Source organism: Stegodyphus dumicola, chromosome 7 (genome assembly GCF_044657685.1).
Source record: "Stegodyphus dumicola isolate Sdum_Otavi_A_Nest chromosome 7, ASM4465768v1".
Lineage (NCBI taxonomy): Eukaryota > Metazoa > Arthropoda > Arachnida > Araneae > Eresidae > Stegodyphus > Stegodyphus dumicola.
The window spans coordinates 139951700-139979443 of record NC_140774.1 but is presented as its reverse complement, the minus strand read 5'-3'; the positions used below and the strand labels follow the sequence as shown (position 1 = coordinate 139979443).

The 27744-nt window shown below is 33.1% G+C and overlaps 1 protein-coding gene and 1 long non-coding RNA gene across 4 annotated transcripts in view; one reads left to right on the top strand and one right to left on the bottom strand.

Annotated features, from left to right (window-relative positions):
• LOC118194950 (RYamide receptor-like) overlaps window positions 1-27744 on the top strand; it is a 474599-nt gene that overhangs the window by 78717 nt on the left and 368138 nt on the right. The gene's annotated exons all lie outside the window — the stretch shown is intronic.
• Window positions 1-27744, bottom strand: part of LOC118194951 (uncharacterized) — a 97169-nt gene that overhangs the window by 30298 nt on the left and 39127 nt on the right. For both annotated transcript variants that reach the window (XR_004759179.2, XR_004759180.2), the window contains exon 2: window positions 1615-1832. This is a non-coding gene — a long non-coding RNA (uncharacterized LOC118194951). The remainder of the gene's footprint in view (window positions 1-1614; window positions 1833-27744) is intronic.

Genomic DNA, 27744 nt, shown 5'->3' with positions numbered 1-27744 from the left:
TTAATTTTAATTTTACATTGCTCGGAGTTGCAATTACTTTTAACACACCAATGTGTTTTTCGGCGGACGCGTCGGGAAAAAGGAACAGAGCAGTGAAACTCCAAAAAAGATTTATTCGGGAATATTCTTGTTTTTTATAAAAAAATTTTTTTCGCATTAAACAAGAGCTTCAAAGGTCTGTTTCGGCGAAACGCGTAATGGTACTTAGCCTAGTTCGACACTCAGTTTTTTTCCCTTGAAAGGCCAATTGAGGGTACGAGTGGGTTAATTTACCATTTTCCGCTATGTAATTATTTTATTTTTGTATTGTGGCAAACTATGTTTTCATTTTAATTTTTGCATTTTATGTATTAGCAATTTTTCAGTCCATATATTTTTTATATGTTTTAACTTTTCATATATATATATATTTTTTTTCCGTCAATCTATTTTTTATGTAAGTTAACTTTTCACATATCACAACGGTCAGATTAATTTTTTCATGCATCAGCATGTCTTCCAACATTAATTTTGGCAGTCTTTTTCGGGAGTTTACAATTTTTTCAGGTTTTTCCAGACAAAAATTTCTTCTTAGTTTATATTTTAGTAATACAGCATTGAAATATTTCGTGGAGCTACAGCTCCTGGTAACTTTTTAGCAAGATCGGTGCAATGTTTCTACCTACTACTATTATTTCATATCATTTTGCAGCATTATGCGCAAAAATTTTTAAGACCAAATAGGTCTTACGTCTAATTACTAGTTAGCTTTACAATTTCTTTTTCAATTATATATATATATATATATATATATATATGCTCTGTTACTCGGCTCAGTAAGCTCAGTTTCTTTATTCTTATATGTTGATAAAAGGTATATTTTTTGTCTAAAAATAATTAAATTATATTATTCGTATCTTGCGGTTGAAGATTTTATGCTTTTAATTAAGCAGCATGCAATAATTGTAGAATTATCAACAATTTAAAAGTTGTTTTAGTGCAGCTAAGCCTAGTTTTTTACCTAACAGCCACATATTTGTTTATGTTTTAAAATTAGCAGAATAGTGAAGTAAATCTTTTTGCACCTTCATTCTCTTTTTGCCTAGTGGGACCAAAAGGAAATGCGAGTATATGCGCATAAATAGAATACATGCACACTCGTGTTGCTGATTTCGGTTGGGAAAGAGATCAAAATGTTGTTACACAGGATTTCGTAATAAGTAGTATTAAACAATTAGAAGAGGTGCATTCCGCCCACGTGCCGGCTTTTGCTCACGCCTGCATAGGCGGTAACGACCCATACTTTGAAAACCACAGTTTAGAAACGTTATAATAGCACCATGCGTGTGAGCTGTCGATGTGAAAGTTGTAAGCACGTTCAATCATGTGGATCATGTCCAATGATCCTGGTAAGAGTTTAGTTAATTAATTTGTCAATCTATCTCCATTTTCCATTTTTAAAAGATGATGCAAATCCTCTGCTGATTCGCCGTTTAAGTAGAGCAGAATATAACGAATTTTAGCATTCCCCCGAGTGCGCGTTTGATGTAAATGCTTAAAATACAAGCTGTAAAATTTGAAGCTCGGTTAGGTTTTAGATTACGTGACTATCATAAAGCCACGTGACATATTTACCTAAGAGCATAGATGCCTTCGAAAAAGATTGTCTAGGGGCAACTAGGTTTCATTTACGTTAAACGTGATGAAAATCAAAAAAACCAGCCATGTAGCCAACTCATCCTTCTAGGATCGAACTACCAGTATTCAGCGGTCTTGAATCCTCGGCCACTGGTGGAAGCATCTGAGGCTGGAATACCGGTGAAGGTACAGTTGATTTTTCCTCTTTCCTAGGCCTGAAAGTTAAAGATCTTTATAATATTTTCGGCTAAATAAAAGTAATAACAATTTTAAATTAAAAATTGCATTTTTATTGGAATACTTCAAAGTTGCATTTAATCACTATTGAATTAGATAATTAATTTCCTCTTAATAAAGGTTGCCAAGCCTGAAATGTTCTTTCTGCGTCTATATTGAAAAAGAGAAATCGTTGAAACCTTATTAATGAACTTTTAATTCAGCCATATTGATGGAAAAATTGTCAGATTTCTTTTTATCATCAGAAAGTTTTAAATCCCTGATGGATTATTGTCCTTTCAATTGCTACATAAGATGTTAATCGTTTAAATAAATACCCAACATGTATTTGTATTGCCCTATCATTTCCTTCTGGTATGAAAACTATTTTTCAAATAATGTTTTACTACAATTTTGAATTCTCATGCGTTAGTGTTTGATATGTTTTTTATTATACAAATAACTTCAGGCTGAATTAATTCCGCATTGTTATCTTTGAGACAATTATTTACTCTCTCAGTAACGTTTTTTTATCTACAGTAAATATTTGGCAAAGGAACACAATCAGAGTATCGTATTCTTTTTAGAACTGTCAGTGCAGAACAAATACTGATCTACAGGCGCTGGTTAATGGAATATGAATCTGAACTTTTCTCGCCTTGTTGTGCAATAATGCTATGATGTAATGCTAAAGTACAAAAAGTGTTCAAAATAAGTTTATTATCGGATTAGCTTTTTACATTTAAACAATGAGTCATAAAATCATATTTTCGAACTTTAGTTTTTACAACAGAACTTAGAGTTTAACAAAAGAATTAGGTATCAATTTTGTTTAATCTATAGCAATTCATAGAATATTCTATGGTTACAAAGCAGATGGTATTGTAAACTGGATATATGGTAATATGAGGAGGAAACTAATTGAACATTTGTAATGATACTGTCAGCTATTGGACGTGCTAATGTAATACCAGTATTAATTATTGGTGCACCACTGTTAATAATTCAGCTTTAGCATATCAAAATTTACATTATAAAGCTGCATTTCTAGACCAAGGTGACCATAGTTATTGCTTCTTGTAGTTATGTACTAATGAAGCAAAAGAATCATCAAAATAATAGGTTCCAGAAAACTTAGGATTTAACACCTAAAAATGTTTCCAAGGTTTATTTGAAACGTTTAAAATGATGCCTACGCATGTTACTTGCATGATTTTCATATCACGCTAAGGTAATGCAAAAGATTTTATTCATCTCCTAACCCTTATATTTTTGTCGTATGGGTGAACTATTTGTGCTAGCCACTTATTGTTTTAGGGTATTTGATATTTTATACACGGCTTTGCTCTGCGCAGCCAATAAATCTGATTTAGATTGAATTAGAAGGCAGTTGCGGCTTAAACACATACCATTTTGTGTTTAAGTCACTTAGCCACAAATGGTGGTTAGTTTGTGAACACCGAGTGTGTACATGTTCTGTTCAATTTAATTAAAATGAAAAGGTTATTATAACCTTCTTCGGTAGCCATCTGTTTTTCAAGACATAGCGAGCATTCGCTATCTCATCTTCCAGTAGTGTCTACATTTTATGCTCCGTAAATGAACAAGGCATTACGAAAGGTTGCACAGGTATACACTTAGTTTAAAAAATTACAAATTTGAATACTTTGATGTCAATGATACTTTCTAAAGCATTCGCTAAGAGTTCTAGTGTTGCACATGCATGAACACAAAAAATATTTTACGAACCACCAGATCTTCTGAGGACAGCAAACTCGCGTTTTTGGGTTTTGGATAGACTATCAACATCCTCTAATATCTGAAAGTTTGTTAAATTATGTTTATTCTCCATCTCTAACAGTCCCAACTAGCAGAGAACAACCCTCCCCATAAAAAGCACTTTGAATAGTTACGTTTTGGAGCAGCTAAGAACGAACGATTCGAGTACTATACATAACTGAGTACGTATAAAAGGTTTAGAGTTATTTTTAGAAGTCAAGGATATGTTTATTTATTTGATCCAACTTGATATCTTTATTTTCTTCAAATTAGAAAAGTACAATTTATTATCTCTGTACTTAGGAGGACGCCAAAGGTAAAGATTTTGCTTCTGATTACTTTTGTTGATAGCTTTTGTTTTTGAATGCTTCACGTTTATGGAAAGGAGGATTAAGGCTTACATTTTGCTCATATAATTTTTTCTGCGGTTCATTAGAATACACTGGAGAGGAAAAACTACTCAACACAAATAGCTGCTTCTAACTTTTCATTTTCGATACATAAAGAGAATCGTTCATGTTCATTTCTGTAGGTTTCACGTTTGTATGTATATAATACGTCACGTAAATACAGTATTGAAGAAACCATTTCTTGGATACTTAATCATTTTATGCTTTCTTATAATAAGTTCTTTACCTGTTGATTATACCTGTTATCAACAAAACCTTAAGTAGCTGGCTTCTAATAACAAATTTATGTAAGAAACGTTTCAGTATATAACATTACTTACACACAGAGAAATAAAAGTAGCAGCCGGAATTTACTAAACCACTGATGGGGGAGAAAATTAAGCATTTCAACACGAAAGAATTCTCGCAAAATGGTTTAAAGACTTTATTTTATTTATTTTTTATTCACTTATTCGTTCAGTTTTGATTTTATTCAATGAATCAGTAATCCAGAACTAGTACTGAGCTTTGAACGTGATTTTATTATGCGAAACGTCGGTGGCATACCTTCAGTCACAAGAAATGCAATTAATCGAGACTCAGTCACAGATTAGCTGGCTTCAGTCATAAATCAATTGAACATCTCTAAAAAAACAATGCTGAATGTTATTTTACCTTCGCCAGTCGCTGAGCTGATATCACTTTTGAATACTGCTAATTAGACATGAAATAGATTCCTGGCAAAATGGTTGTTTTCCTCAAGTGAGATAATACGAGGAAATTCTTTTTAGAAAGTCTTCTATAAAGACATCCTTTCTATTTCTCAAATCTTGTAAATCGCTTATATGTAAAAGCGTCGCGTAAGAAAATGTCGCGAATGGAATAACGAAAAAAGAAGAGAGTGTCGTGCCAAAAAACATGCATTAGAACCTGAAACTTCTAAAGCCTGAAAACACGTCTGCGCTGTTATCAACGTGCGAAGATTTGTAGTTGCTTTATTTTTTTACCATGATAATTTACCACGTAATTTTAGGTGCTTTTTTTTTTTAACCATAATACTTGTTGCGACGATATTTGAAAACTACGAACTACCACGATTGAGAACTGCAATGCTTTCTCCTTGCTTTAATTTCTCCCACGGTATTTTTTACAATGATATTTATCCGCGATGTTTGTTTTTGCTGCAACATTTTCGGTGGACATCCAATAATCAATTAGTAAGTCTACAACCACATTTAATTTCGCCTTTTGCGCTTAAATTATTAGAATAATTGTTCAAATACGCCGTATACGTTTGTTGTACATATTTACAGTTCCACTTTAAAGGACAGGAACTATTATACTTTTCATTAGTTTCACTCTTTAAAGTGGAACTAATCTAATAATGCTCGTCGATAAAAGATTCTTTTCTTATTAAATGTTGATAAATGCTTTCTCGTAGAGCTTCAGTTTTATCCGGTTAAAGAAAATCCAGTTTAAATCATTTGACCACAAACAGCACTTGTTTCTTTTAATTTAGGTAAGGTTAAAAGTGCAGCTCCGCTAGTGTTGGTGACGGGGAATGTTATAAATCATTTGTCTAAACAAGTACCAGACAAGCGGTTCATTAGTTCAAAAAAAATAAATTCACGTTTACTTAATTCTTTTTAATCAATTACTTAGATATTTGTTCTAGTATACTCATTATTTTAGTTTTTAACAAAATACGGTATAATTTATAATTAAAATTAGCCCTAAGTGAAATGACTGGCTTTAACCGTTCATGAGATTTTTTGTCACTTAGTATATATTAGCTTATGATTTAAGGTATTTTGCTTTCTTAAATAAAGAAAATGCCATTTTTATGAATGTAAATTTATGAAAATACAGGCTAAAATAAGCAAATTGACTAACTTAGCATATAAATTTTATATAAATACAAGTCTTCATCAGAGAACCTAAAACCCGCCCCGCTCAGAAGGTTTTAGATGTAAATTTTATAAGAATAAATCCCGTTTGGACCTTTGAATTGAAGATTTGCTTTGAAATTTTCAGAAATATTGTTATGACGTTATAACATAACGAATAAATCACTTTGTCCATATCAAAGTTGCGACATGAATTCAGAATATTATAAATATCTTATATTTTAATGCAAAGCAAAATTATTAATAGGAAAATTTCAAAATTCGTATCTTTCAACAAAATATGGCTTTTTTTTAATGATATATCAAGATAATAAAGGAAAAGTCATACTCTTGTATATCGCATTCTCCTACACTTGCATCGAAGCTTCCTTTATTACCTTCCATATCAGACCTTTTTCCTTTCTTTTATTATTTATTCTTTTATTAATTCAGCTTCTTTTCAGTGTTGTTGTTCATAGGTCTCTGCTTATTCTTACAACACCTTTTTTTTGCTGCTTCTGTTGTTGTTTTAAGACTTTTGTTTTCCTTGAGTCTCTCTTTCTGTTGGCCACATCAGAGGAAAGCAAAACCTCTGTTTTATGAGATCAGATGTGAGTCTTAGTTCACTGAACTGAATCATAACATTTTTATGAATCACTGCTCACTAAAATTAAACCTGATATGAATCACGGACGTTATGCGAAGCTGGAGAGAAAAGTGAAAAAAACTGAAAGGGGATCGGAAGAATCGGTACAATTTAACCGCTCACTATTAAGTTGGATTCTTTACACTGTAACTTAAAGATTCCATTCTACATAGAAATAACAATAAGTCTCCGGAATAAAAAAAATCTGCATGAACTTTGGAAATATGAAAAATAAAGCTTTTAACATGGAAAGAGAAACATTTCTTTCTTTCCTAATACGAGAATATAGCTTTTCTGCCACGAATCAAACAAAAGCTCTCAATGGATGAACTCCTAAATCGGTTATTGTCCGCTACATTTTATAAGCTCTATATTCACTCAGTACAAAAGGAATTAGTTCTGGGAATAACTTTGCAAACGAATAGCTTATATCTAATCCACATACAAACTTGCTGCGTAAGTACTCTTAAATACTATCAACATCTTTTCAATCCCGTATTGTATGGTAGCTTATGGATAAAACGATTAATTGATTGAAAATACTGTTTCAGTTGTTATTATTGATATTCCACCTGTGCTCGTGAATTGTAATGCTATTTAGTTTTCTTTTGCCTTACTTCTTGATAAGTAATACACTCTTTTTATAATCTTTGGTCATGAGATTCATGAATTAGACACGTCTAAAGAAAAATAGCGTGAACGCTGTTTCTTTATGTTCCCTAAAATTTTTTTTTAAAAGTGCCATTATATATTTTATTTGAATGAAAATATCTTGTTCATTTGCTTTAATTGTTCTGTATTGTTTGATTGTCGTTTTATTTTATCAGACTTATGAATATTAATTCGCATAATGTTTTCTTTATCCGTGGTTTCATACTGCGTAATATCAAAAGTACATTATTTCTGAGAAAGGTAGGTTTATAATAAAAAAAGATAATGTAGGAGCCGATGTTTGTGATTTACGTACTCTGAAGTTCTCATCATTTCTCAATGGCTACTGAAGGTGATCAAGGTTGCAAGGTTGTTGATTATCTGTGACGATACTGACTCATAGTTTGCTCAAAGGCAATTGTTCCCTACTTTGTTTGCGTCTATGCTTCTCCCACTTCTTTACATCAAGTGACGTCATTGACTCGGGCGTTAGTAACAGCCTAATAACTTTGTCTACTGATCTTAGCAGCAACGAATGTTCGCAGAATAAGATTAAGGGGTATCAGAAACCCCTATACCGACAATGTTAAATTGGCCCTTTTCGATGTACCTTTTCTCAAAATCTGCTGTAGATACAAGCTTCAAATTTTTTTCCGTATTTAAAGTATACCTGATTATACTGAAATGAGCTTTTGAAGCATTTTGAATTTTAGAAAAAATTACAGAATATTTTGTTAGGCATAGTAAAATTTAGCACTTTTCTCACACAAAAAAATTTAAACAAATTTTTTTCCTAAGTTTATTACTAAAAGCTCATTTCAGTAAATATTACGGAACCTAATAAATAAGCCATAAAAAGTTTAGATACCTGCGAGCAGTAGTTCCTGAGAAAAGGTACATCGAGTATAAAAAAATCAGGTTTGGAGAAAAACGCGTTTTTATGTAAAAATCCTATGTAAACGTTTATGTTTTTATGTAGATTCCATTGATCAAAGCAGTAGGTGACAAATTAAAACTAGATTGTTTTTACAATTCTAATTTTCAGAGAGATTAAAGAATGATATTGTTAGAAAGATAAAAGTGTAGAGAATTTAAAAATACAAAAATCCGAAATCACAATTTTTTGAAGATTTTGGGGTTCCAACACCCCTTAAAATGACCAAGCTCAATAGACGCACACTCTTTCAAGATAAAAAATATCATTATATCATTTCAGAAAAAGTCCAATTTTTGTCCGCACATACATTTGTTAGAACAATGCTGTATATAAATCTGTACCTGAAGACTCGCTTTTGAGACAGAGAAAACGCAAAATAAATTTCATCAATCGGCCCAGTAGAACAAGAGACATAGAAATACTCCTTCGTTTTTATTTATCCTTTTTAAATTTTTTTTTTACTTATTATTTACTATTTTTATTTTATTTATTGGTTTATTTATTTACTTTTTTGCAGAATGTACACATTTGCAAGTTGCGATTAGTGTAAAATCATACAAATACTATATAGTATTAAAAGCGAAGATTACAAAACTGATTACGCTGAAAAACCTAAGACAACTATCATATCACATTATATACAAAAATAGAAGATTTGATTATTAAAAAACATAGAGCTTGTTTTTATGTTGACCCACTGACTTGTATTTTGGGCAAAGGAAATGATAACTATCTATTTTCAATTACCAAATGGTTATCAAATGGCTCATCTCATGGTTGAGTCCGGAATAAACCATTCGGGTACATATTTATTGTGCGATTTATTAAAAAAAATAAGGTATTGAGATTACCAAGCAAAGTGAGCTCAAATATGAGTCATATATATGAAAAGCATCTAAACTAAATGAAGTCTCACCATATAAATTTAATTAAAACTCTTCCAATACATTGACGCTAAAATTCGCTTAGTTACAAAGTCATTATGTTTATTTCCAGTAAGGAAGCTTGAAAACGTCAGTAGTGCCCTAAGCGCATTTGAACTTTGGACGTTGCGATTATTTTCCATAGGTGCTATATTAAATCCCGTAGGCACTCGGAAGGATGGTAGAAAATTCCTTACATTCACCCCATGTTAAAGCGATTAGGGAGGAAGGGATCCATTTGCCAAATGCAGGTGATGACGTTTTATCATCCACCACATTTACATCTGGGAGCCACTTTTAGTAGGCTATTTGTTGAGTATTAACGAACAGACTGATTTCGAAGCAAAAATAAATAAATAAATAAATCAGCTATGCTCTCATCGGAATTAAAACCCCGAACTTCCAAGTTGCTAGCTTGACGTACTTCGTGCGCCACGAAGGCACACTATGAGGAAAGAGAAAATTAGTTATATTTTCTGCTTAAAGGGCGAATGGGAAGAAAGTGGGTAACGAATTATGGTGCACCAGATTTTAATCATTTTATTCATGTGCCATTCTACAGACTATCAGGCTTTTCAACGAAAAAACATGAAAAAATTAGCTATGCCGTCACCGGGATTCGAACTACAGATATCCCAGTCGCAATCGGAACCTGTTTTTACTTACAATACGAAGGCACGCGATAGGAAAGGAGAAAATTCGTTACAAACCCCCCTCACTTAAAATATGAGTGGTAAGGAGGTACCAGTCACCAAAAACAGTCTGTGGTAAAGAATCATTGTCCATCAGAGTTTAGTTGAGATCACCACTTGTTGAGTGATTGGGCATTCTTCAGTCCCGAGATTTGTGAGAAATTACATAGCAATGCTCTAACCGGGATTCAAACATCGGGCCTTTACAGTGCTAGCCTGACATGCTTCTAATTACACAATGAATGCAGTAAAGACGGAAAATGTTCCCTGCAATTATTTTATGCTTAATATCCATTAATAATTTTAATGTAGGGAGGTGTTTCCAATAAGTTAAGCTAATTAACATCCTCTGATCATTTTTTTTAATGTAACTTTTTTCTCTTTTTGAATACTTTTTGACTCTTTCGAGGAACATTCTTAGTTTACTTCATCTTTTTCTATTTTATTTTGGCTCACGCTTTTCCTGAAAGAATTTATACACAAATAGTTGAATTCAGTTTCTTTCGCACGTAATGAAAGTTCACTTTTAAACATTTCATTCCGAATGTTTGGTGTTCGAAAGAAATTTTACCGACTTTTCCCAGTCACGCGTTCCCTTCCCATTAAATGATTGAAGTCTCTTTCTCCGCTTTCTGTGGTGTTTTGCCTTTTGCTAGACTCCTAATACTTTTGATTATTTCCTACTCATTATTTGTTTTTCGTAGTACTACACTTTATTGATTACTTTCTGCTCAACCAGCTGATGTCTTTTCTTCTGCTCCTCAGGTCAATCTATTTTCAGTGAAAATAGAGAAAGCCTTAGTATGTTTCAAGGAAAGCCTTTCTAAATATCTGTCAATATATGTACTTGCATTTAGAAAAGTCACAGATAATATATAATGCATATCAGTACATCACATATTTTTCCAAATGTAATATCAACTATTAAATATTCCAGATTTAAGAGGAAAGTCGGTGTTTTAAAATTTCCTATTTAACACTCTGCTTGGTGTTGCTGCTTTGTCTTTTAGAATACTGGCGTTATGCTGCTATAACATGTTTACGTATGTGTGCTATTCACTATAATACCCAGATATTTGACTTACTTGGAATATTTCATTTGCCGTTTGTCCTTTGTCGTTTCCTATTCAAATTTTAAGATTTATTAATTATTAGGAAGTATCAATCGATGATCTGAATTATCAGCGGTTTCAGTAAAACAGTATAGTATTATAATCCATACTAAAATTTTTGGTGGTTAAAACGCATTTAACTTACAAATCACAGGGAAAGCCAAAAAAGAAAAAAAGTAAAAAGGAGTTCATCAGATTACCAAAATTGGAGTTAGGAATTGAGAAGATTTGAAACTCTAAGAATAAAATATCTAATCCTACTTTTTCCAACTAACCCTCTTCTATATTTATATTCCTATGCTAGTGGTTGAACAACGACGGAATAATTTAAGTAAACCTCTCACCTGAAGTATGTATAGCAGTTTTCGTGATCTGACATGGTAGTCCACACGGAATCAAAATGACGTCAATTCATTGTGACAATAAAAGTAACAAAAATAATCTTAGATATGTAAATCCGGAAATTAGGGCAGTAAGGATCTGCAAGGCGATACATTTCTGCTGCAAAATATTGCCTCTGGAAGGACCTTTATTGCGGCAAAGGAAACAGAGCCGTAACTGCTTTTACAAATATTCTGTTCCAAAGTTTTAAATACATGAGTATAAAATGCCTCACTGGCTCTGATTTAAAGTGTCTAATTCTCTGAGTACACTCCCTTCGAGTTGAAATAATTTAAGACCATGTGTATTCCCTTTGTTCTCTAGTTTTGAACGTAGGTTCTTTATTTTGGTTTCTATTGTTTAGTCTTCTTATGAACTAGACTCATGGCCACGAAAAGTGGTAGTGACTGTTTTTAGATGTGCCGCACCAGATCGAAACTCAAAGGGTGTTAATCAAACTTAAATTAACACTCTGAGCGGCCAGCGTTTTCGATAAGAAAGCACAAATCTGCCAAAACTACTATGAGAACATTTTTTTAATGTAAAAACTCACCTGGTATTTCATGCCTGGATTTGTGTACTTTTGATATATTCCATTATTTCTTTGACATATTTTAATATGCACGTACATATACATTCTTACAGATATAAAAAAAAATATTCTAGGCCGTATATATACGGCCTTGCCACTTAGAGGGTTTTAGCATACTTCTGGTTACGATCGAGGGATTAATGCAGAAAAGAGTTATTTTTAAGAAACCGGAGACTGCATTTAAACATTGTGAGTTTTTTTTTTATTTTTTTTTAATTTCGTTTGGGCTTGCCATATTTGTTTTTGATTCAATTAGTATTTTTATTAGAGAATTACAAAATGTTAAGTTCATTAACTCTTTCAAGTTTATGTGTGAAACATTTCTCAACGTACATCTGTCAAGCTGCTAAGCCAAAATCCGTATAAATATTTAACTATGAATAGTAAAGCATACAATGCCTATTATATTTGCTCACGAAATCAAAATAAAACTCATTTAATCTACCTTTGACGAATTCGTTTGCGTAAAACTGGATAAAAGTTTACTTTCTTCCTCCTTTCTGCATGCCTTCGTGGTATAACGGCAGTATATTTGGGACATATTCGAGAGGTCCAGGTTCGAGTCGCGGCAGAGAGTATTGCTCATTTTTCTCGTATCTCGCATCAAAAGCAATTTAATGATTCTACAGTCGCCCCCAAGCGGAAAGGTGGTGGATGATGATTCATCACCACCAGGATTTGGCGACTGGGTCCTTTAATCCCCAATCGGCCTTTAAAAGGGGAAGTATATAAGATATTTTCTCCTTCCTTTCTGCATGCGTTTGTGGTGTAACGGTAGCACACTCAGTGCGTATTCGAGAGGTTCAGGTTCACCTCTTGGCGAGGATATAGCTCATTTTTCTTGTTTCCCAATTCAAAAAATCTAATGCCTCAAGTTTAAATACGTATATTTTACTCTGTATTTCAAGGCTTTACAGCCCGATTTAGGGCAATGTTTTAATGTGCGTAACAGTAAATTATTAAGCTGTTGATTTTTAAGTAACACTCGCATTGATTTTACATATTTATCAAATGGAAAAAAAAATATTTTGAAATAACTTATAAGACTTGGCTTTCCAATAATGCAGAAATATTTTTGGACATATTTTTGGAAACTTTGTAGAGTCATAAGGCTTTTTTTTAACAACAATGTGAAAATATGCAATGCCTGGGGCTCGAGCTTGGACCTCTCGAATACACGTCAAGTGCGCTACGAAGGCGTGCTGGAAGAGAGAAGAAAATACCTCATATAATCCCCCTTTTGGGGGGATTAGGGAACTCATTCGCCAAATTTTGGTGGTGGCGAATTGTCGTCCATCACCTTTTAGTTCGGGCGCCACTGTAAAGTTATTAGGTTTTTTTAAAGCAGTAACTGTCAAAAATGTGGAAAGCTGTAGCCGAGACTCGAATGCGCGCCGAGTATGCTTCCAATTACACCACGAAGGCATGCAGAAAGGAAGGAGAATATAACTTATAATAATTCGAAAAGTATGTTATCATAAAGTGACTCATAAATACAACAGAAAAAAGGCTCTATAACAAAATATATCGTCTAATAAGTTTAGTGGAAATAAAATAATTAAAGCGTGAAAAATGAAATACTACGAAAAATGAAAAAATAATAATAATAAAAAAAAAAAAAACGTTAAACCAAGGTAAAACATTACAACAGTTTAGAGTCGAAACAAAATTGTGCAAGTGTAGAGGTAAAAAAGCAATGGGTTTTAAGTTAATAGTTTATATTTGGCAGATTGTTGCATGGCAGCACCAAGTTTCACCTCTTTTTTTAACACTACAAAATAAAAATTACTTCTCTTTCTTATGTGAAAGAAGTATTTACTTCTGAAAGGAAATGCTAACGAAAAATACAAGCTTTTATACGTAGACGATCGATGGACGACTTTTATTTTAATTTCATATTTCCTCTCCATGGTTTCCTTTCAAAAATGTTTCATGTTTATCACTGTTATTGGGTTAATATAAACCATGGCAACAGTGAAAGGTGACTGACTAATAGAGTAATAATTAAAAAATACATGAAGGAACTTAGTTTTGCCTTTCAGAAGAACGTTAAAGTTACATAATGAGCTCTGAGTAACCTTATCAATGGGTAAAAACCATAATGATCATCAATGGTAAGAACAGTTTTGATCTTCTGCAAAAATGCTCATCTTAGAGAAAACGGGAATTAATGATGATGGCTATCGAATAAATATAGATTTATTATATTCAAAGTTTTCGAGTCGGTAAAAAATTACTGAAATACATGTGTGATATGTTGGTTTAATATCATTATATGATTAAAATCCCGACTTAAATAAAAAAAAAGTCTGGAAATTGTCAGATTTTATCGTTTTAAGAGAGTCAGATTTTAAGTTTTAGAGTGTCTGTTGAGGTTTTGAACGCTTTCGCTGAGTTCTCAGTTTACCAGTCAGTCTTTGGATTAATTCCTGTTGACACATTTTTTTTAACTTCATTATTAAATATTATGTTTTTCACACTAACGCCGCATAAAATTCAACATAAAAAATCGCAAAATATTTAAAACCCGCGTATTTTTAGAAATTCCCGATAGCGTATTAAGTATTGGCATACATTTTTTAATTCGCTATATTAATGCTTTAAAAAAATGCATGATGACAACGTCTGGTGGTAACATTCTTTTATTTGCATGACCGTTATTTTTTTTTTTTTATTATTTCCTAAATTATTTCTTGAAAAATAATACATGTCGGTAACGTTTGGTAGCAACATCCTTTTATTTGAAGGTGATGGACAACAATACAAGGATCGAGGTAAAAAGCGAATGCAGTGTTAAAAAATAAAAAAAAATCATTTATGCCAAGTTCTTTGAAATAGTCTAACTAATAACTTAAAATGTAAAGAAGAGATCTGCTATGAAATGCTGTTTTAAACAAAACTTTACCCTATAAACTTTGTCCATTTATTTCAATAAATCTTCCTTACCTATTAGAGTATTTATCCTTTGGAATCTGTTAATACTCTTCGAGAGAGACTACCTGTCGTATATATAAAAAATCTGTTTCTAAATTTTTAAACTTGTAGATTTTGATTTTTTTTTTTTTATTTTCAAGCATTTCAGTCAGTTATTAATCACTTAATATTTAAAATTTGTTTATAAAACAAATATTTAACTGTGAATTTAGAGATCAGTTCTAGTAAATCAAAACAAAAACAAAAATCAAATCAAAACAAAAACAAAAAATCAAAACAAATCAAATCAAATCAAAACAAATCAAATCAAATCAAATCTAGTAAATCAAAATAAAAAACACAAACAAAAAATAATAAAAAAAAGGAATAAAAATCTGAAATGTTTCAGATTTTAAATTACGTCCGAAAGGGCGTTTTTTCAACATTTTGTGTGTTACCTTTATTTATTTAATATCATGTTCTTCGCACTTCAACCATAAAATTCAGTTCAATAACAATATCACAAAATAACTTGATTATTAAATTGAGCATATCCTTAGAATTTCCGATACACAGTCTCACGCGCTGGATATAAAAATGTTTTTTCTGTACAACGTTGCCATTGCTCGCTTTAAAATCCTTGAATTTGTTAATCAAAAATTCGTTAAAGTTTTACAAAATATGAAATCGATAATAAAAAGATTCCAAATTTCAAGTTTGGGCTTCCACATGTCCATATTCGCAGTAGGATTACGTCATTCAAAATTCGACGGCTCTATGTACCGTTGTTTTAGCACAATGCGAGAAATATACATACATTTATGCAGATTTTTCGTTATTTAATTTCTTCAAATGTAATACAGGGAGGATAATATTTGGTGGCAACCGCAAAACGAAAATAATAGTCCTTCTGGGACAAAGCCCGTTTGGACTAAAAATACTTTCGGCACTCTTTGAACGTTGATTTTTGTATAAAATATCAACTGCTCATACTAGAAATGAAACCATTTCTATAAACAGTATAGAAGTTTGTTAAATCACTTACAGAAAACTTTTCATAATCTAAAGCGAATCTATACATTTAATTACGCAGCACTGAAGAGGTAACCCTGGTATGCTTTTATGCTTGCTTTAAATAAGCAAAAAGTCCACAGTAATTATTACTATAAAAAATAACTGTTTTGTTTCATATAAATAATTTTGCTGCTACAATTAGGAGGAAAAATATAACTCTTCGACTTTCCTAATATATAAAGTAGTTCAGTTTGTAAGTGAAATTAGGATATCAAAGATTACCGTACTGCGTACTGGTGATCTCGGTCCATGGGTTGTCATCTTAAAAAATGCTATTATCAATACTGATGTTTATTTATGTTTTCCAAAGCATATTTCATTTGCAGAGGTTTTTGTCTACAGAGAGGTTTCCTGTATGAGGGCTTAGTGTATTTCCAATTTTTATGGATTCTAATTGAAATAAAATGTTCTTTGAAGAATATAGGACAGCTTAGTTTAATGTGACATATGCATCCTTTTGCATAAAAATGTTATAAAAATCGTAATTTACTTAAAAACTTAAGCTCGCAGGCACCTTTCCCAAGAATAAGATAATATTGCTGCAGTTATATAACTGCGATATTCTGTTATGGAACCTGTCCGTGCATTCAAGTTTTAATTTTTAATTATCTGTTAGGGAAAAGGTACAACAAAGTAAAAAAAGGTTTTAGTAACACTGGTGAGTTGATAGAGACATTAGGTTTTTGGGGGAAGGCCAGAGAAATTAAAAATTAGCAACCGCCTTAGCCGGGAATCGAGCAACGGACCTCTGGAATACTGGCCCAGTGTGCAGAACCACTACACCACGAAGACACGCTAGGAAAGTGTGAGAAATACCTTATATACTCCCCTTTTTAAAGGGCGACTGGGGTTTTCAGGGGACCCAATCGCCAAATTCTGGGTGTGGATAAACAAACTTTTAGTTCGGGCGCCACTGTAGAGACATTAGGTAATTTTTTGGAAGCCGGAGAAATGAAAAATTAGCAACGCCTTCGCCGGGAATTGAATCACGGACCTCTGGAATACCGGACCAGCGTGCAGAACCACTACGCCACGAAGGCACGTTAGGAAAGCGGGAGAAATACCTTATAAATTTTTATAAGATACCAATACTCAAGATGTGATTGTCTCTATCTGCAGTTAAAATCTGGATTTATTTGTTAAGTGCAGCTTTCTTTCCTAAGGAAGTGCATTCAGTCTTAATGCCGTAGGTACATCATAAATTCAAAGAAACAACAGCTACTCTACGTTTCTACATTTACTTATATTTTAATAACTCTGGCTTTTGGAATTCTCCCCTTTCATTACATAATTTTAAGGTTTATCCTATGTTGCTAACAGTTATCTTTTTAGTTAAAGCTTCTTTCCTATCTCTCCTAATTTCAGCTTACAACTTCCTATCAGAATGTAGTTTCAGAATCGCGGTTAAATGCAAATGAAGCAAGAGCAGTACTTAAAGTCGAAGTTCCACTGACTTCGTTAGAGAGCCAGAGATTCTGACTAGCGCGCGTTCGCGTTTTGGCTTGCTTTCTCTAAGCCAGCGGTTCTGAACCTTTCGACTAACGTGTACCATCTAAACAAAAATTGAAAACCTTTAGTACCAGCACTACAAAGTATTACTATCAACACCACTCTTGAACAAAGCTCAGATCCCATAAATTTACGAGTGTCAGAGAAAAAAACTCAATTAGGATTAATTAGGATGGAAGGTTTTAAGTTTTGAATTTAATAGTTAGAAACACTTTGTTTCCTTTTTGCGTACCACTTATTTTTCTCTTGCGTACCACCGGTTGAGAACCCCTGCTCTAAGCTATTAATACGCTGGGCCGTATTTCAGGCTCTTGATAGCTTTACCATTTAGTTAGTGTTTAAGGAGCCAACTCCAGTAGAATTTTGATAACTTCGGCTATATCATTTTAGTTAAGCATTAGTTGTACGTCCTGAGTAAGGGCCATCTGTGAACTTTATTTTGAGTAATAAAGGGTAATTAACTCTTCTCAAGTTTACGTGTCTGTCTGCTGAGCTAAAGCGATTATTCGCTTACCAGTTCTCAAGGATTCCCACATTTAGTTGTAAATTTTAGGTTGGAACACTACAAAACAAAAAAGTTTTTATTTTCCTGTTTTCAGTATTTAATATCTTCAAGAATAGAACCATTGTACTTAGCGATTTTTACTTGGTTGTTTTATCTACGGAAACTTATTAATAAAATCGAATATAAATTTCAAAAATTGTTGCCGATTAAAATAATTTATGACACCGAAATTATCAAAAGACGTTTAGCCCGTGTTTCCAGATTATTTATTATTAGATTTATTCGCCAACATAACCGAATGTATGAAATTCATTTTATTTAAATAAAATATATTGTAGTTTGTTATACTATTTAAATGAGAAAAACTGAAACATGCAAGACATTTACTGCTTTACAATATAATGACACGATTTAAGAAATTTCTTGCACGGTATATATTAGAATAGTTGATAAAATACTGTCTAAAAATGGAAAACATGAAGGTGGAACAAAAATGGAAAGCAAACAGAGAATCAAAGAATAACATTTGGATATGTAAAAAAAGAGATAAATGAAACCAAAATATTGGAAATTATCCAATAAATCATCTGGCTTTTTGAATTTATCGCTATTCATGCAAGTAATATTTCAATATCAAAAACACTATCGTAATTTACATTACCTATTATGACCAATTTGTTTTTGGTGGAGACCAAATAACACCTGCAGTATAATTGTTGTGTTGTCAGATCACTGAAGGGAAAAACAGATAATTTTTAAGATTTGAAAAAGATTTAGGCAATAGATTCACGACAAAGGAGTAACACATTTTCTTTTCGTTTTCCTTATAGTAAAGGTCCTAATGAGTTGAACTGTTTAAGAGTTCGTTGAGAAGTCATAGAATGTTCGAAATGTCATAGTTCGAAAGAATAGGCAATGTATGAAAAAAAATGTTCCTTTGTGTAGATGTTGCATACGATGGTAATTAACCAGCTGATCTTAATATAGAAAACCTTTTGCCCTGGACTCAGTAGTCGAGTAATAAACAGAGAGATTGTCTTGATCAAGGACTTTTCATAAATTGCCTTTGCCCCCATCTGCATGGCGGCAAATATAGAAAAAAAATCAGAATTCTCTGTCGAATGAGCGTTACTCGATATGCATCGTTATGATTTCCCGATTTGTTCTCCCTGATTGGTTCCAAAAAGGGTGGCAAAGGATATTGCTCTACCAAAATAAGATGACATGAGGCATGGTTGAATTATATATTAACTTTGATTGGAAAATTTTAATGAAAGAAAAGACTGAGTGTGAGAAGGCAGATAATTTTAGATGATCAGGATGAGAAAGCTGAGTAAACTAGTCATGGAGACTAAGACGCGATGAGTGGTGGTATGGTGGTATTCGGATTGGAGATCGGAGTATTTTGGTAATGGGATGAAAGGAGAAAATTAGTATGAAAGAAGCTAATAATGAATATTTTTCGAAGCCTTAAAAAGAAAAGAAAGAAAAAAAGTGAAGAAATGAAGGATGTTCAGGGTAAAAAAAGAGATTCATATTGAGTGATAATTGAGAGAGTTCAAACTGACAATTGGAATATACTGATATCAACAAAGAAATGGTGGAAGAAGTAAAAGATAGAAAATAATGAGAGATGAAAAGTTTGTCGTAGACGGATTGACTGCCTGTGGCTTCATTTTGAGATTCCAACAGAGATATTAATAGCCTAAGGACTAGAAAAGGAAAAAAAAATATACGTAAATTAACGAGAATCGGAACAGCGTTTAGGAAGGGAAAGAAATCGATTCTGTTTGAATGAAGATAAACAAGTTTATTGCCCAGCTAACGTTCTGAGTGTGACTAAATATGGGCATCTATTTCGTTTCAAAAGATGATAAATAAACCGTAGTATCCGATTACCATCCCGGAGTGCTTCTTAGTGTACGATGGTGAGATTTTATTTACAATTGAGAACACAATAACGTGTGTTTGAATGCTGCGGATGCCACCCCGAACGGGGACACTACGGACTCTTGCTCAGAATAGTGAAGAAAATTATTATGTTATAAATGAAGATTTTGAGCATAGTGTAGATTACACTGGTGTGCAAAAATTAAGGATGAAGTGGAAAGATTAGCATATCAGCTGAACGAAGAGGCAGAGCGGACAGAAATACCAATCAGGAGATTAAATAAGGTGATGTACGATAGCACATGCTCAGATATGCAGGTAGACGTAATGGGGGAGTGTCTGAGTAGTATAAAGCATGTTGTCGGTGTAAGATCAGTATTTCTGGCAAAGAGATTGCACGCCATATAGCAGTTAAAATCACACCGAGTTGCTGCCTCAGCGAGAAATGGCGAATAATCAATCTGTTAGACGACATCTGGATGCTTTTACCCGAGGTCGAATCATTGGGAAGTTGGAGGAAGGCCGCAGTGTGACAAGTGTAGCTGCAGAGTTCGGAATTGCTCACAGCATCGTTTCACGACTTTGGAGACAATTTCAAACTACAGGAACAGCTATCCGGGGGTTTAGTAGTGGTCATCCACGAGAAACCACATCCGCAGATGACCGGTATATTGCCTTACAGGCCAGAAGAGAAGAAGGCGTTCTCTGTGGTGCCGGGAACACCGGAATTGGAGGGACAATAAATGGGGACGAGTACTATTTACAGATGAGAGCAGATTCAGTCTAAGTAGCGATTCTCATCGCATACTCATCTGGAGAGAGCGGGGAAGCCGCAATCATTCCTCGAACATAATTGAAAGGGACAGGTATGGAGGTGGCGGTGTTCTCGTTTGGAGAAGCATCATGCTTGGTAGTCGTAAAGACCTTCATCTTCGACGCAGGTTCAGTCAACGGGACCCGTTATTGTAACGAGATTCTTCTTCTATATGTGCGTCTTTTTAGAGGCGCTATGGGTCCGCAGTTCCTTTTCATGGACGACAATGCACCATGTCATCGCACAGTAGCTGCCGAACAGCTCTTAGAGAGTGAGGATATTGAACGTATGGATTGGCCGGCACGATCTCAGGATCTCAATCCCATCGAGCATGTATGGGATTTTTTAGGCAGACGCTCGGCAGCTCGTACCTTACCACCAGTAACGATTCCGGAGCTTCGATTGGCGCTGCAGGACGAATGGGCAGCAATGCCCTAACAACTCATTGACACCCTCATTCTCAGCATGGGCTGACGCTGTGAAACCTGCCTAGCAGTAAGGGGAGATCATACCCCCTATTAAAGACCGGATGTTTCTTGCTGGACACCCATCACAGGAATGTTTCGGCCTTCAGTCGCATTGCGCTCCATGCTACGTTTTCAATAAAGCTTCTTTTTATCCCTCTGATTTCTCTTTTAGTAAGTGTTGCTTACATTACACATGTCCTTACGTATTGGGGATCTTACGGTATTAAATGTGTTGATTTGGAAAGCTTTTGTACAAAGTTATATTGAAAATACCGTCTCGTCCTTAATTTTTGCACACCAGTGTATTTCTCGAAGAATATTCAGAACTGATCCAAAATATAAAACTTTTGATGCGTTACTTATGCTGTTTACCTGTGGTGATTATATAAGTGTCGTACCTTTTCAAGAGCTTGGACCTTCACCAGTGGCCGAGAAATTAAGACTTAACCAACTCGATGACTGGTTATGTGGTTGGGTTTCGTAGTTTCCCTAGTATAACCTGAATACCAGTTTCCGTAAAGTAATCCTTCGTCTTAGCCCTTGCTTGTGTTGCCACATTCTAATACTCATGACCAGCTCGAGGGCTTCACCTATATCTAGGGATTTCTGACAATGACTCTTGTATGCACCATTATACGTTTTTAGTTGGGCTTATGCTATATATAAATTATGGTATTTTCAATGATGAAGTTTAGCAAAAAGTTTTGAATCTAAAAGTGCCTATGTTTAAAGATGAAAAACGACGCTTGATTGGTAAATTCGCGGTGAGAAGAGCGCCAGGTTCTGAAAAATTAAAAAATATTCGCGTAATCTTTCCATTCTTCACTGCATTCAAAAACAGAAACCCTTAAATTTTAAAATAGATTCTTCTTCGCAGTGATTGTTGTCATCATACTATCAAAGATACACCCTCACAAACTACCTACGAAGATGATGCCAAACCTTATATTTCTAATTGTTGAATTTTATGCCAGTCTTATACAGGAATTGATCCATCACAACGAAGAAATACGGAGAGACATTCAGTCTATGAATTTTGCATAGTCATCTGCACATTCACTTTTTCTTGTTATTTATGGATAATTTGAGGCTTAAGAAGTAACAGACACGACAACAAGAGCGAGTGAGACTCGAATTACAGTTGAGTAGAAGTTATAAGATATTTCTCCCGCTTTCTTAGCATGTTTTCGTGGTGTAGTGGTTCTGCACTCTGGGCGCGTATTCCAGAAGTTCGTGATTCGATTCCCGGCGAGGGCTTTGTTAATTTTTCATCTCTCCTGCTTCCAATCAACCTAATGTCTCTACAGTGGCGCCCGAACTAAAAGGGTTGTGAATGGTGAGTCTCTACATCCAGGCTTTGGCGATTGGGTCCCCTAAACCCCAGTCGCCCTTTAAAAGGGGGAGTATATAAGGTATTTCTCCCGCCTTCTTAGCATGACTTCGCGGTGTAGTAGTCAGCACGCTGGGAGCGTATTCCAGAGGTCCGTGGTTTTTCATCTCTTCTGCTTCCAAAATACCTAATGTCTCTATAAAGTAAAGGAGCGAGATTCAAGTTACAGAAGTAGAAATAAAGATATCTTATTAGATATTATAATTATTACTACGTATTTTAATTGAACTATGGGTTGCTTTTAAAGAAAAAGTGTTATGGTATTTTTCTGTTACATATTTGTATCCTTTTAATGTTGTGATTTTATTCCTATCTCTATAACAGTGTAGTTTATTCCGATTCCTGTAGTTATTCCGATTGTTGCGAGAGTTATCTTTAGTTTAGTTTTACTTCTATTCCATGAATATTTTTCGTTGGTTATGTTCTCATTTTAACCGCGTCCTTCCGAAATTAAATTATTCGCATAATTTTCTTCTCTGGATTTTCTTACAATAAAAGTAATAAAAAATTGACAGATTACCCGAGGAAATACGGAATATGTTTGTATGAGTTGTGCAGGTTTTATCTGTCTGCCGTAGCTGTATCTTATTAAAATAATTGTTTTATCTACTTCGATCCTGGCTGCAGTGATTGTGGATAAATTTAAATTAGTAAGTTTATATATGGTATTTTAGTTGAGTTTAACTAACCAGTTAAGTTTTAATTTACATATTATTTTAATGAATCTTTTGTCACGTACTCACTTGTTTCAGGGAATTATGCAGATTTGAATGGCTGGTGGTTTAATATAAAATGAGAGAAAAATCGTAACCGTGTCATTTTATTAGATCAATATTTGGTTGTACGTCCGTCGAGCTTGCGTATAATTTAACGAAGGCCGCTGTGGAAAGAATTAAAACTTCTATACCATTAGCCGTGAAACGTTAGGATTTGTCCTAGAATTTATATATTTGTTTATATATTTAAATATTTGTTTGTCTGACAAGAAAGTTATAGCCTTGATTATAAATTATTTAAATTTGCAAGCACGAGACTTTAAAGTTTCAGTGTTGATTATCTGTTAAGTTCAGGAAACTAGTAATAATTGAATTGTAGTTTTTTAATTTGAGACTCATGAATAAATGAATGGTGAGGTAAAATTAGATTCTGTTTAAGTTTATTTGTTTGTTTTAATCTGCTTCCAGCATGACACGCGCTTATAAGTGATAATCTTTATTATAGCTTTTAGGTAACATTGAGAGGCTAGAATTGGAGTTTAATTAGTTAGTAGTTAGCATTAGTTTTTACAGTTTTTCAAAGAAATTTAATTAATATTTAGATCAAAAGTGTTTTCTTAACCATTTACGTACAGCATACTTAAATATAACATATATTAAACACTTTTAATCATGTCTTATCTTAGCATTGTGCTAAACTGTGTTATTAATTGTAAGAATAATTGTGATATTGTGTTATTATTTGTAAAAACCAAGTAAATTGAGATAAATTCTTCCATTATTAAGAATAAGTAATCTTTATTATGACTGGTTTTTTATCTTTATTTATCGTCCCTAAAAGCATGTATAACATTTGCACATAATGTATAAAATATAACCTGGCAAACATGTCTCGGAAACTGTCTGTCTGATGAGAAGAACGGAAATAATCTAGAAATGACAAGTTTTTCCACTGTCCTAAAGGTAAAACCTTTAAGTTACTTTCACGTATCATCACATGTAGCTGATTTTCAGGGTGCTATCGTTGGACGAAGTATAAGATATTCAACACATCTTTTTTAATTTATTCCCTTTGATTAACATCTTAAATGCTTTAAAAACAGTAAATATTTTCTTTATTGATATAAACCTTTGTTTTACATAAATTTTGAATGATGTATCCCAGCATTTAGCATATTTTTTTTCAAGCGGGAATATATTTATAAATTAGAATATTCAGCGGATCATCTTAATCTCGTCCCTGTGTTTATATTAATGAGATGAATGAGCCTGCCGATTCTTGCATATCTGTTGTATGTTTAGATGTATGCTGATAAGAAGCACCGCATTTATAGTGCTTTAAATCTCTCTTTTGTTAATTAGACTAAAATGGGTAGAATAACCGGTAATCAATTTCATATGGGGAAACATATGTTGGGAAAAAGTAATAGACAATTTGGAGAAAACGTGAGAAGTGATTACTGCTTGCAGTTTCCAAACTCAGAATGGTCAAAATTTTCACTGGTATATGCAGTTAATTTTACATTTGTTTCTTTTTTGAACATCTAGGAGGACCAGAAGGGCAGGCTTTGATAATCCCTTGTGATCCGTGGACCACAGACTGGATATCGCGATGCATGTAAATGTAAAATTATGGTATAAATTGAAATAATTACATATAATGAAAAACATTTAGTTTATTACATATTCAGTTAATAATTTTGATGAATTCTTAGAGTTTTTGTAGTTAATAAAAGATATTTCTAACTCCGACTATTATGTAATTGCTAAAAAATCTTCTAAAAATTGTTTTAGATAATATTCCACATTTTAAAGTTTTTTGTAGTTATTATTATCTGAAGAGTAGATTATAATCTGAATATTTAGGTTTTTAAATTTTCTGTTCATTACTAAATCACTGATTATCGATAGAAAAATACCTTGAGAATCGAAAGATTTATTTCAGTAGTTTTGCAATGTCAGCTTTTCCTTATTCTGAAAAACACTTTAAAGATCAATTTCACTTCTTTCTTTTTGGTTTCAGGTTTTACTAACTTTTGAGATATCTTAAACTTATGGTAGAAATGTAAAGATACAAAACAGTCACTTGGACTATATTTTAAGTAATTTTATTTTAAGTCATATTTTAAGTAATTATTGTATTTACTCGCTTATTTCCCGCATTTTGTAATAATTTTAACCTACCAAAATCAAGGGGAAACTTCTGCGAATAATTCAATTTTTAAAAGATTCGTTTACTTATGCATAAACTACCAGTAACTACTACAAATGTTATTTATTCAAAAGGTCCAATAAGAATGTACACTAATATTCCCATTACATTATTTAATAAGATATCTTCGTTTCTGCTTCCCTCTATCCTGAATCTCACCCGTCCTTATTGTTCTCCACTGCAGTTGCTTGGCTTCAAATCACTTATTGCTACTGGAAATGCTGTTTGTATCTTATGCGGTAGTTTGCAAGTAATCACTGTCATCACCCCTAAGTCTGTCTTGCCATGTGCAGAGATATTCAAAAGTAACAAAAAAGCATATTAAATATTACAGTTTTCTAGAGGCTCTTCGCTATTATTGCTTCACCAGTCACAGTCCACGTACCCAAAATCCACCAGTCAATCAGTTAAAGTAAGATGAAAAAACTACTTGCGGACGAATGCATTTTAAAATTTTGGGGAAGTCGCTTTCTGAACGGCTTGAGGAAGGGGAAAATTACTTCAATACTTGAAAACAATTTCAGAACCTTTAGTTAAAATGCTACGAGGAAACTTAAACGATGAAAAAAAAAATACTCGATTAAATTGTGTGTTTGAAAATAATAAAAATAATTTAATATCAAAAATACTTTAATTCATGTGAAAGAAATTCATACGTTTAGGTGGGTAAACAGAAATAATTTTAATATCCAGTGGCATTGTGAAAAAAGTTATTTCAAAGAGTTTAAGTAAATCTTTTATAAAATGAATGACCATTTTATTTTCTTATATAAAAAGAAAATCTGCCAAATTTCAACGTTGCCAGTTCTCAGTAATGTGAAAATATACCAAAGAGAAAAACAGTGACTAACAAATACCATTCTTTTAGTTTTCTCTTGCTTTTAATGCTCTTTCTTCGTATCCAAGTGACCATTGCTTAGTAACTTCCCAATGAATGGAAATAGCATTAAATTGCTAAGCAACACGCAAATGGTGCCTATTATTCTGCCTTAAATTCCTAGAGATTGATTCTATTGATGTTTCGTAATATAAAATCTAAGCGAAGAGAAATTTTCTGTATCTTAAATCTTGGGAGTTTTCTTATAAGAGAACACAAAAGGCTCAGATACTTGCATTTCTCTGCAGGCTCTTAATTTAGGCTCTTTTGGTCTTTCAAATCTTCCTGAATTGCTTTTAACCTCTCTTTATTTGGTTTCTCAAATTTATGTTATAGGATTCGTTTTTACCTAGTCATGCAATTTAGCTATCTATTTATATATCACCATGTTTATGGAGTTTGACAAAGATGTTATAATGTTCTATAATAAAGCTCTTTCTCGAATACCTTATATTATCCTAAACGTAAAATTCAAAATTCAAATTTAGCTATATATGCATGTTATTTTTTAAATATATAGATAACTAAGCAAATTTTGTGTTAAAGCTGTAAATTACTTTACAAACATAAAAAAATCATTAGGTTGTTTTTTAACTAATTACGTCGAGTATTTCCTAGCCAGCCAGGTATGTGCGCATCAATATTTTAATATGTTCCTTTCCATTTTACTGATGCCAGAATAGCACTCCTTACTTAACGCCCACATTTGCGTCTCACACGTACGCCTCCAATAGATTACACTGATTACCGGAATAATACGAGTTCACGAAGCAGACTTAATTTAATTGTTCAGTTCTTAGCCGCTAATAAGAGAGTACAAAGGTATGTTCGACCTTCTGTCTCGTTTGCGGGTCTATGCTTTGTAAGGAAGCGCAGGTAACAATCTTCTATAATTTGCTGCTCTAATTTTCGCTTAAGCGACTGGATTTGGAAGGATATTACTAGTACGGGGTTAGTATGGAGCAAAGAGCACTTTGTTTAGGTAGTATTGATCCTTAAATATTTAGAAGCATAGAACAATTAAGGTACGCGTGATCTCGTTGTATCTGTAAAAGAAAATACTGCTTAAAGTAAATGCTTTAGGAGATAAAACTGACGTAATATTTTTATTAATAATAATTCTTCAATTGTCCAGTGAGTGATCTCTTCGTGTAAGGGGTTAGCACTTCTAGTTAGAATTTCAGATATCCGGATCTTCTGTTGTTCAAGATGTTTCCTGCTTCAAACAACTTCATGATCGTAATAAAGAATTTCATAACATAAACAAATTAAATGCAGTCGAAACCGATTAAAACGAAATTCAAGACACCGGAAGATTGGTTCGCTATAATCAATCGCAAACAAAAATGGGTCAACTATAAAAAAGGGTCAAAATTAAATGATGAATCACCCCCTCAAAAAAAAGAAAACTGATTAAAATTGTTGAATCTACAAAAAGAAGTGAATAATAAATCTGATGTAAAAATTATATTAAGATTTCATTGCAATTATTATTACCGGTAGTTATGAAATTTGTTAGAGGTACTTTTCCACATTCAATACGCAGTAACAATTTT